The following is a 12,175-nucleotide window of genomic DNA, read 5'->3' as shown; positions in this document are numbered from 1 at the left end:
GGAGGAACCCGAATTACAGCTATGTCATGCAAGGTTCCGCTTTAGGAGTTACGGACTGAGAAAGGGATCTGGGAGTCATCGTGGATAGGACGTTGAAATCTTCTGCTCAATGTGCTGCGGCGGCTAAGAAGGCGAACAGAATGTTGAGTATTATTAGAAAAGGGATGGAAATCAAGCATGAGGATATTATAATGCCGTTATATCGCTCCATGGTGCGACCGCACCTGGAGTATTGTGTTCAGTTCTGGTCGCCTCAGCTCAAAAAAGATATAAAGGAATTGGAGAAGGTGCAGAGAAGAATGACGAAAATGATAAAAGGGATGGGACGACTACCTTATGAGGAGAGGTTAAGAAGGCTAGGACTCTTTAGCCTGGCAAAAAGGCGGCTGAGGGGTGATATTGATAGAGGTGTACAAAATAATGAGTGGGGTAGAGAGAACATATGTGAAGCGTTTGTTTATTCTTTCTAACAATAATAGAACCAGGGGACACAAGATGAAATTAGAATGTGGTAGGTTTAAAACAAATTGGAGAAAGATTTTCTTTACTCAGCACGTGGTTAGACTCTGGAACTCATTGCCGGAGAAGGTAGTGACAGCAGCTGGCCTTGCTGAGTTTAAAGGTGGTCTGGACAGATTCCTGAAGGAAAAGTCCATTGATCGCAGTGGCGTTCCTGGCCTGGTTGGCACCCGGGGCGGAGCGGCGATGTGCCTCCCCCCGGGTGCAGCACCCCCACCTCCGGCGAAATGACACCCCCCCTGGGTGCACGCTGCTGGGGAGGGGGGGGGGTGCCGCGGCGTGCGCCTGCTCCGAGTTCACTAAACTTCGCTTCGCTGCAGCTTCCTCAACCCCGGAACAGGAAGTAACCTGTTCCGGGGCAGAGGGAGCTGCAGCGAACGAGCGACGAAGTTTAGCAAACTCGGAGCAGGCATGCGCCGCGGCACCCCCCAGCGGCGTGCACCCAGGGCGGACCGCCCCCCCCCCCCCTTGGTACGCCACTGATTGATCGTTATTAAATTTGGGGGTTTTGCCAGGTTCTTGGGGCCTGGATTGGCCGCTGTCGGAGACGGCTGGGCTTGATGGACCTTTGGTCTTTTCCCAGCGTGGCAGTGCTTATGTAGGAGTTGGGGGAATCAGAAGCTTTGAAAAGGGGCTGCCTTTTGTGAAAAGACTGTCCAAGCAACCCCCCCCCCCCCCCCCCAAAAAAAAAAAACCCAAAGAAATAGTGTAAAATGTATTTTTTTCCTGCACGGATAAAGATTTGCTAAGTATGCGTGTGTGTGTCTGCCTGTCTGTCTGTGTGAGATAGAAGGGAGGCCGTGGTGGGCTTTGCTTCTGACTGAAGGGCAGATGCTCAAAGCTTACTGTGTTAGCAATGTCAGATTTAAACTGGTTCTAGCCAGTCTAGCAATTGTGTTATTCAGTGTCTAATTCACAAAGGGGTTCTGCATGGTTTTTACCATTCAGGGTAGCAGCTAACGATAATCCTATAAAAATGTATTAAAATGAGCATTCCAAGTGATGCACAGAAAGGAACACCTACCTTTAACATGCAAAATTTTCTGTCAGGTCTGGAGATGTGTGAGGAAGACTTTTGAGCAGAACAGTCTGCTTGCATTTTTCAATAACATAACTTGGCGCAGAGCAGAGAACAGATTTTAGAGAGGCAGAGAAAAAGCTGGCGGAGAGGCTTTCAGCACAGAAGAGATTTTGTTTTTCAATAGCAAGCAGTATTAGAAAGCAGAGAACTGCTTAGAGGGACAGAGAAATAGCTTGGGGGCTTTCAGCGAGGAGATCTTTTTCAATAGCAAACAGTGTCCGAGAGCAGAGAACAGGTTAGGGGTGGAGAAACAAGCAGACAGCCAATCAGCTAGGAAAAGCCCCTGTGATGTCAGCTATGATGTCAGCTGAGGGGGGATTTTGAGCAAAGAAAGAATTCCCAAGCAAAATCATGGGGGGCAGAGGAAAAGCAAGTAAGCTACAGGTGGAAAGTACAGCCATCACCAGAACACTACAAGGAAAAGGAGACAGGATAGTGGAGCCAGCAAGTACTGCAAGGAAAAGGAAAGAGTATACCAGCCCTAGCACATGTGCAGAACAGGGACACATACCAAGAGACTGTTCTGTGCATGTTGTAAGCCAGCAAGAATGCTCTCAAGTATGCAGCAGCCCTCTAGAGGCTCTTGCCTGGCCTCACCAGCCCTTTGCTTCAGTAAACAACCTTGAAACAAGACTCTTCTATAGCTCCGGTGACTCTGGCCTCTATGTTTGGGCCTCCTCTTTCCCTCAGGGTGACCTCTTCATTAACCTCCGGTCCTGGACCTGCCTCCCCGCTGTATCTCCTGGTAACCGACCCCCTTACCAGTTCTTCTGGTGGGGCCCCAGGTCACCCTTCTCTGGAAGATAGCACGGATTCCTCTGCTTTCAGAAATATGCAAATTAGCTGAGAACATGTAAATTCCATTTATTAGAGCTATGCTTCCGTCTTGTGGGAACCTTTCTTTCCAACTATTATTCATTTACTACCAATTCACTCCCTGAGCCCAGTTACTGTGGGACACCTGGGTCTCAGGGAATAACAGCCACCACCCCTGGATAGGACCTTCTTTACTCTCATTAACCTTACGGTCCTATCCTCCACCCCAAGGCTGTTTGTTCATTTTAAAGACTTCACAGTTTCAACCTCAGTATTTTGGGGACTTCTTACACCAGGATTTTCAGCCTGCTTCTCAGTACTTGAGACCCACAGTCCTGGAACCCACAATCTACCCTCCTCAGTACTTGGGACACACAGTCCTGGGACACACAATCCACCCTCCTCAGTACTTGGGACACACAGTCTAGGCTTCAGGTCTCCAGGTTCCCATCTCTTCTCCTTCGGGCAAAACTTCCTCCTTTACTGAGAGGAAGCTATTTATGAGGTGTCCAATAAACCTCCCCACCTCTTGAGACCTCGCCCCTCTGGTTCCAGAAAGATCTGGATCTAGAAGTCTCTTCTCACTCCCCCAGCTATCTCCCTGGAGCTCCCTCTACTGGCACATGCAAGTCAATACTCAGCTAGATCCCTGGAGCTCCCTCTAGTGACCATAATGGGCATTTTCCCGGTTTTCAGTGGGAGAGCACCCACTGGTGGCCTCCTCAAGTAAGGGCAGACACTGTGTTTATCACAATGTGCTAGGTGCTTTTCTTATTGAGCTGCTTGCTGAAATTGCATGCAGCTCATTTGCATGTGATTTCCTTTGAGCATCGTTCACTATTTCCAATCATTAAGTTCTACCAAGGATCTACATGCATATGGTTTTTAACGAGGACTTTTGTGCATCGGGCTCTGAGAAATAATGAGGTTAAAAAACTGTGTATGCACATGTGTATGTCACAGTGAGAATAGAGATAATGATGCTGATTCAAAAATGAAGGGCTGAAGTAGAGAATGACACAGAGACAAAGTTTCTGAGAAGCTCTGAGAGAAGAGGATATTTCTGTGGGTAAGTGACATTTTATTCTGTACTTGGTAACTTAAAGATTGGGTTTAAAAGAGGAATTGTAGGATATTGATAAACATAGAATTAAAAAAAAAAAAGTTACTAGCTAGTCTCCATACCCTTTTCCCCATAAGCACCGCCATACTGGGAAAAGACCAAGGGTCCATCAAGCCCAGCATCCTGTCTCGGACAGTAGCCAATCCAGGCTTCAAGAACCTGGCAACCCCCCCCCCCCCCCCCCCACCAAAAAAAAATTTAATAATGTTCAATGGACTTTTCCTTCAGTTTTAAAACTTAAATTTTCTGCCAAAGCATTAACAGATAGTCTCTAGAAGGCACAGTAGTACCTAGTTCCCTCCCCAACTCCCACCTACCCCTAGCTCAACTCTTCATTTATAGTCAATTATACTAATTAGGACAAGAGAAAAGTTTTCATTAGAGTTTCAATGGTTTAACTAGTTTCTGAGAAGCAAACGCTAAATAAATTATACCAATCGTAAGGCTCTTTATATTCATCTGATATCCCTAGTACCTTAGGAAGTTTTAATTAAACAACTCTATAATACTAAGATGCAGACAGTGGTCCACCAGCGAGAGGGATGCTATCCAGTCTTTTGCATTGAGTGTCAAATGTATGATTATCTCCCAGTTGCTGAGAGGCTATATGTGTGTGCTTGATGCAAAGAGCTCCTAGCTCTCAGAGAATGAGTCCATTCTCTTGAGGCTAGAGTAGCACACTTGGAGGAGCTGAGGGAGACAGAGAGATACATAGAGGAAGCCCACAGGGACATTGTAGAGAAGTCCCACCTCCAATCTGGCAGCACCTGTGCTTCTTTACAGGAGAGAGGTCTTCTAAAAGGAGAGCATCACCCTGGTGTAGCTGGAAGTAATCCTGTAGACAGGACCAGCACACCAGGGGATGCATTATCCTCTCGCACCGAGGATGTGTCTCAAGGAACTACTGCCCAGGAGGGAAGGATTAGAACAGCTGTTGTAGTTGGTGATTCAATTATTAGGCATGTAGATAGCTGGGTGGCTGGTGGATGTGAGTATCGCCTGGTCACTTGCCTGCCTGGTTCAAAGGTGGCGGACCTCACGTGTCACCTAGATAGGATTTTAGATAGTGCTGGAGAGGAGTCAGCTGCCTTGGTACATGTGGGTACCAATGACATAAGAAAATGTGGAGGAGAGGTTCTGGAAGCCAAATTTAAGCTCTTAGGTAGCAGGCTCAAATCCAGAACCTCTAGGGTAGCATTTTCCAAAGTGCTACCTGTTCCACACGCAGGGCCCAAAAGACAGGCAGAGCACCAGAGTCTCAATGCGTGGATAAGGTGATGGTGCAGGGAGGAGGGTTTTAGATTTGTAAGGAACTGGGCAACATTCTGGGGAAGGGAGGGCCTATTCCGGAAGGACGGGCTGCTGGCATAGGCATTTAAAAAGGAGGTAGAGCAGCTTTTAAACTAGAACCTGGGGGAAGGCCAACAGTCATTCAAAAATGCATGGCTCAGAACAAGGTATCTTTCAAAGATATCACCAAAACAGGGAAGATAGGCTATCCTGATAGTGAGGATGCAAAAGAGACCATAGTAGATCAGGTGATCTTAAATAAAAATCAGATAAAAGATTGCAAATTTAACACTGTCAACTAATGAGCAAGATGTAAATAGGAACAACAAACATAATTTGAAATGTCTATTGCAAATGCCAGAAGCCGAAGAAATAAGATGGGAGAGTTAGAATATATTGCACTAAATGAAAAATTAGATACAATAGGCATCTCTGAGACCTGGTGGAAGGAGGATAACCAGTGGGACACTATCATACCAGGGTACAAATTATATCATAGTGATAGGTGGATCGAATTGGTGGAGGGGTAGCTTTGTATGTTGAGGGCCTTGAATCAAATAGATTGAAAAAAGGGGGAAAAGGATAGTGATAGGAGTGTACTACTGTCCACCTGGCCAGGATGAACAGACTGATGCAGAAATGTTACTGGAAATTAGGGAGGCTAACAAACTGGGCAACACAATAATAATGGGTGATTTCAATTACCCCGATATTGACTGGGTAAATGTAACATCAGGGCATGCTAGGGAGGTAAAATTCCTTGACAAAATCAAGGACTGCTTTATGGAGCAGCTGGTGCAGGAGCCAACAAGAGAAGGAAAAATTCTAGACCTAATCCTTAGTGGAGTGCTTGATCTGGTGCAGGAGGGTAATGGTGCTGGGGCCGCTTGATAACAGTGATCATAATATGATCAAATTTGATATCGGCTTTGGAGTAAGAACACACAGGAAATCCATTATGTTAGCATTTAACTTTCAGAAAAGAGACTATGATAAAATGAGAAGAACGGTGAAAAAAGAAACTTAGAGGACTCAAGAGTTCTGTGGTTTTATAAGTAAAAATAAAAATAAATATTTTGTTTCATACAGATCTCTATAAACCCCTAATGCAGTCCATTGGTTTTCTTTTATTTTTGTGATGACTTATACTGTACCAAAACTGAGAACTCTTATCTGTTTCTGGTTGATAATAAACCAGTGCTACAATTTTGGAATGGGCTTAAGCTCAAAGTGAGGAGGCCAAGGCCCCCTCATGTTGTCGCTGGGGGGAATAGATGCTGGGTAGGGGGTGTAATAGAGTGAACTGAAACTCTCTCTCTTACCCATTTCTGATGTCACTGGTGTAAATAAAATATTTTCTGGAATGGCTGTGGGACTGAGGTGTGCCGGGGGTGGAGCCATGAGGTAGAGTGGGAAGAGCCTAGGAAGAATGGGGCAGGGCTGGGGGGGGTGGGGTGTACTAAAAATCTCTCTCAAAAACCGGAACCCTTTGATAGCTCTGCCTCCAGTCTCTGTGTCTGCTAATCAGTGTCTGTCTGCACAGCTGCTTCAGAGCCAGATGCACTAACTCCATGGAAAGAGCCCTTCCCTTACCGATCCCTTAGCGAATCAGTAAAAAACGGGCATGCATGAAGGAAATCACATGCAAATGAGCTGCTCGCTGTTAGCTCATTTGCATGCTATTTCCTTCCTAAGGAGGGGAAGCCAGTCTGCCAGCTGAGCATGCGCAGAGCAGCCAAGCATTATGCTGCCTGCTCTGCGCATGCCAATGACAGCTTCATACATGTCCTTCACTGGTGTCAGCTAAACGCGCTGTGATTGGCTGAGAGAGACCTGGAGGGGCATAATCGAAAGGGACGTCCAAATAGTTTTGATTTGGGTGTCCTCGCACGTCCTGATCCTTGATTCTTGGTGGTGGTCATTTTGAGCACGTAAGAAAAACTCGTCCAAGAGAAGGACGCCCATCACAAAATCTGAAGGGAAAAACGTCCCAAGTGCTTGTCAGGGATGTCCTTTTTTTTTTTTGAGTGAAGGACGTTCAAGTGTTAGGCACTTGAAAGGACGCCCCTGACGAGCACTTGGACATTTTTTTTCTTCCGATTTTTGCAATGGGCGTCCTCCTCTGCATGGGTCCCGCGCAGCCCCAACAAGAGGTGCAGACCTCCCGTTAGGTTTTCCACAGTGCATGGGGTCAGAACACAGCTGTGCATCTGCCTTGCATGCGCATTATAATACTAATTAGCTCATTATAATAACCAGTATATCATTTACATTCCGTTTTCATTAGCTGCTACCGTGACAGGATAATGGCTCAGAGAACCCTTTTGTACATGTCTTGTTTTATTACTTGCTCGCTAGACTGGCTAGAACTGGTTTAAAAACCACGTTGCTGTCTCATTAAGTTTAGTGCATCTGGCCATCAGTCACTTGCAGTTGTGCAAGGCAGCCTCTGAAATGGTTTAGAAAACAAGCCACACAGCAACTCTTCTACCTCCTTTACTGGGAGTCTACTGGGAGTTGGGTATCAGGGCGAGGACCTTCTTTGGCACATGATGCAGCGTACCTCAGCAATAAAAAGAACAGCAGCCACCAGCACATGCCCTCCAGTGGGGAGGGACAGCAGCACGTGCGTCACTGAGAATGCTGATGTCTGAGATCTCGCCAGCCCTGCCTTATGGGATGAGTGCAAGTCGGGGTACGAGGAAGTGAGTGAGGAAGAGGAGTGAGCCGACTAGCAGTCAGAAGTTTTGCTTTTGTCAACAGCATGCTGATGCCTACCCACATACAGTGAACCATGTGCATTCTCAACACTGAGGGAGAGATGGCAAGGAGCGAATGCAGCCCCGCACTCCCCTCCCCAAACAAAAAAGACAACTGGACACTTGCCAAAGAAAAGAGGCAGCAGAAATTACATCCAAGCTGCCGGACTGCCTGAGCATTGTAGCAGGGAAAAGAACTTGGGACACTGTATTTCCAAATAGTTCACTAATTTTTTTTTTTCATGCATTGCTGAAGTGAAGCCATGGGTAAAGTTGAAAGCTGTCTGTTGACTTTAACTGGACTTTTGTTGGTGGCCAGAGCAGAAATATTCTCAGGTATGAAGTTGCTGCCACTATTGGGTTGGGCTTTTGTCAGGGCACGGGGCTCTCTGCCTAGGACGGAATTTTTTTTTTTTTTTAATGGAGAGGGAGAAGCTCCATGAATGAAAGAAGAGGGTGAGGCGTGGGAGCTGCCTAACCCAGGATGTTAAAAAAATAAAAAATTTGTATTTAATGCTGGTGTGCTTCTGGGTGGGCCTTGGGGGAGGGGGTTAGGGAAGGGTAGGCCTGATGCCACACTATGGGGTAGCAGGTAGGGCAGTGCTGATGCTAGCTACAGAGAGGGATGGAGGGTAGGAAAGGGTAGGACTGATGCTGGGCTACATGGATACGGAAGGATAAGGCTCATTTTGGGCTACAAGATTGGATTGGGCCCACCCAAAATGTCAAGTCCAGCTACACCACTGAATTGAAGAGTAGCAAATCTCTTGGACTGGTTGGTATTCATCTCCGAGTACTGATAGAATGAAAAATGAACTTGCGGAACTATTAGTAATATGTAATTTATCTTTAAAATCAAGCATGGTTCTGGAAGATAGGAGGGTGGCCAATGTAACACCGATTATTTTTTTTAAAGGTTCCAGAGGTGATCCGGGAAATTATAGATTGGTGAGCCTGATGTCAGTGCTAGGCAAAATCAAAAGCATGGATTAATGAGACAAAGCCAACATGGAATTATTGTAGGGAAATCTGGCCTCACCAATCTATTACATTTCTTTGAAGTGGTGAACAAACATGTGGATAAAGGTGAGCCGGTTGATATTGTATATCTGCATTTTCAAAAGGCGTTTGACAAAGTACCTCATGAAAGACTCCACAGGAAATGGAAAGTCAAGGGGTAGGAGGTAGTGTCCTATTGTGGATTTAGAACTGGTTAAAAGATAGAAAACAGAGAGTAGGGTTAAATGGTCATTCTTAATGGATAAGGGTAGATAGTGGGGCTCCCCAGCGGTCTGTGCTGGGACCGCTGCTTTTTAACGTATTTATAATTTGCTGACGACACAAAGTTATTCAAAGTTGTGTGCTATCGACTTCACTAGGGAGTAATTGCTAATGGGGATAACAGGTGCCCAACTGCCATTACATCCCACTCCAAATAGGCCACTTAAGGAGCAGGGACTCCAGAAATTTCATCATTTTGTAGATTTTGGTGGTCTGATACAATTATGAACTAACCAGAGAGGGTATACAGCATACATAGAAAGTATACAAAAAAAACAACAACACTGGGCCTTCAAGACTGAGACAACAGGAGTCTTTAATTGAAATATGACCCGACACGGGCCGTGTTTCGGCATTCAACAATGCCTGCCTCAGGGGTCAGGATTTGATTATAAAATGGGCAAGATGTATAGGTCCAATGCCTCAGTATGTCAGTAAAATCTTCAAAACCAAGTGAGGTTGTCTAAACAGACAGTCGCAGTGAAAAAATAAGTTTCTGTTAATAACATTAGTAAAAACAATTATGCGCATCAACAGGAAGCAATTTTAGAAAAGGCTATTTCTGCATATAAAACACCATTTAGGGGGGAATTAATCAAGGTACAGTAAAATATCGCCTTTTATGGCACCTTGATTTGCTGTGGGATTCAGCAACCTGCAGGGTCCAAGTCCCGCAGATTCCTTAGGGTAATGGGATTTGATACACTGCCTTTCTATGGTACAATCAAAGCAGTTTACAGTTATTATATGCAAGTATTTTCTCTGTCCCTATTGGGCTCACAATCTAAAGTATTGTACCTGTGGCAATGGGAGGATTAAGTGACATCCAGAGTCACAAAGAGCTGCAGTGGGAAGTGAACCCAGGTTCTCAGCTCACTGTACTAACCACTAGGCCACTCCTTCACTGATTGCAAGCCATTTCGCAAGTGATGTTATTCCTGCAGCCTGGGAGCATTGAGCCACATAGATGGAGCCTGATGCCCCTGGGCTGACAGAGGAGGGTTACCCGGCTTAAACCCCCTGCCTGAAGCCATGCCCACTCCCCCAAAGATGGAAGCACCCAGTCCCCCACCCCTCACGCTCCATGTCCCCATACCCCTAAAAGAGGTACCTGTTACATCATTGGTGGTCCAGGGGGTTCCTCGGGCAGGAGCAATGCCCTGTCGCTCCTGCCCCATCTAGTGCCTTTCACAAAATGGCGCCTCTACTTTTAGTCTCACAAGACTCCTACCCGAGGAAACCCATGGACCATTGCAAGTTGTGTTAAGGTATTTGTGAAAGGTGCCAGATGGGGCAGAAACGACTGGGCATTGCTCAAGCCTGAAGAACCTTATGGACCACCACAAGTTGTGTTAGGGTATTTGAATAGCAATGCATTTGCATGTTTTGCATCTTATTACTATGTAACCCATGACAACTTAAATATCACAGAAGAAGCAAAAAGAGAAAAACAACTTTTGCACAAAGCAAAAGCAACACATAAACAGCAAAGGTCACAATAAAGACCCAAAACAATGCAGTGCAGAATTTATTGATAGGTATCAGTGACAACATGAGCCATGTTTCGGCCGTAAGGCCTGCCTCAGGAGTCAATCTCTGAAAATTACACAATAGTCTAATATCATATAATGCGATTAAATAACTGCACTCAAAAGGCGAATTGATGAAAATCTTGTCTCTATGTAGAGATGCAGAACAGCTCTGTAACTTAAATATTACCACAGAGATTTCACATTCCCTCTCTTCAGCCTCATATCATATCCCATTATCCTAAGTCTCTCTTTGAAGGGCTTATGCTACCCACTAGGGTCATTAATGTTGCCAGGGGCCTCAAGCCTGCTGATAGCTGTAGCAGATATGCTTGGATAAGTTTTGGGGCCATTCAAATTTCTGCCCTTGGCCCCAGCATGATTAACACTGGTTCTACTACCTTTACCCAAGGCTTTCCTGGAACTAGCACCTTTTTTGTTGCTTGCCAAAATTGACCCATGGGCCTCAAGTATTAATGTGTATACTTCTGATACTGTATCATGTTAGTCCTATTACTAGCTTTCATTACTACATAAGTATTGCCATACTGGGACAGCCCAACATCCTGTTTCCAACAGTGGTCAATGCAGGACACAAGTATCTGGCAAGATCCCAAAACAGTACAATACATTTTATGCTGCTTATCCTAGAAATAGGCAGTGGATTTTCCCCAAGTCCATTTTAATAATGGTTTATGGACTTTTCTTTTAGGAAGCTATCCAAACCTTTTTTAAACCTCACTAAGTTAAATGCTTTTACTATATTCTCTGGCAACGAATTCCAGAGTTTAACTACACGTTGAATGAAGAAATATTTTCTCTGATTCATTTTAAATTTACTACTTTGTCACTTCATTGCGTGCCACCTAGTCCTAGTATTTTTGGAAAGAGTGAACAATTGATTCATGTCTACCCATTCCATTCCACTCATTATTTTATAGACCCTCTATCATATCTCCCCTCAGTTGTCTCTTCTCCAAGTTGACGGGCCCTAGCCACTTTAGCCTTTCCTCATAGGGAACTTGTCCCATCCCCTTTATCATTTTCGTCACCCTTCTTTGTACCTTGATTGTGTAGCTATAGTTAGTGTTCCTCTTTCCCACATGTATCACTTTGCACTTGCTCACATTAAACATCATCTTTCATTTGGATGCCCAGTCTCTCAGTCTTGTAAGGTCCTCTTCTGCAATTTAACAACTTTGAATAACTTTATGTCATCAGCAAATTTAATTACCTCACTAGTTATTCCCATCTCTAGATCATTTATATATATGCTAAAAAGCAGCAGTCCCAGCACAGACCCCTGGGGAACCACTGTCTACCCTTCTCTATTGAGAATACTGCCATTTAATTCTACTCATATCTTTTAACCAGTTTTTAATCCACAATAGTACACTACCTCCTATCCCATGGCTCTCCAATTTCCTCTGAAGTCTTTCATGAGGTACTTTGTCAAACACCTTTTGAAAATCCAGATACACTATATCGACTGGCTCACCTTTATCCACATGTTTGTTCACCTCGTCAAAGAAATGTAATAGATTGGCAAGGAAAGATTTCTCTTCACTAAATCCATGCTGGCTTTGTCTCATTAATCCATGCTTTTGAATATGCTCTGTAATTTTGTTATTTACAATAGTCTCTACCATTTTTTCTTGGCACAAACGGCAGGATCACTTGTCTATAATGTACTGGATCACCTCTGGAACCTTTTTAAAAACTCGGCGTTACATTGGCCACCCTCCAATCTTCTGGTACCATGCTTGATTTTAAAGAT

This window comes from Microcaecilia unicolor, chromosome 3 (assembly GCF_901765095.1).
Source record: "Microcaecilia unicolor chromosome 3, aMicUni1.1, whole genome shotgun sequence".
NCBI classification, from domain to species: Eukaryota; Metazoa; Chordata; class Amphibia; order Gymnophiona; family Siphonopidae; genus Microcaecilia; species Microcaecilia unicolor.
Note: the sequence above shows the minus strand (reverse complement) of the source record.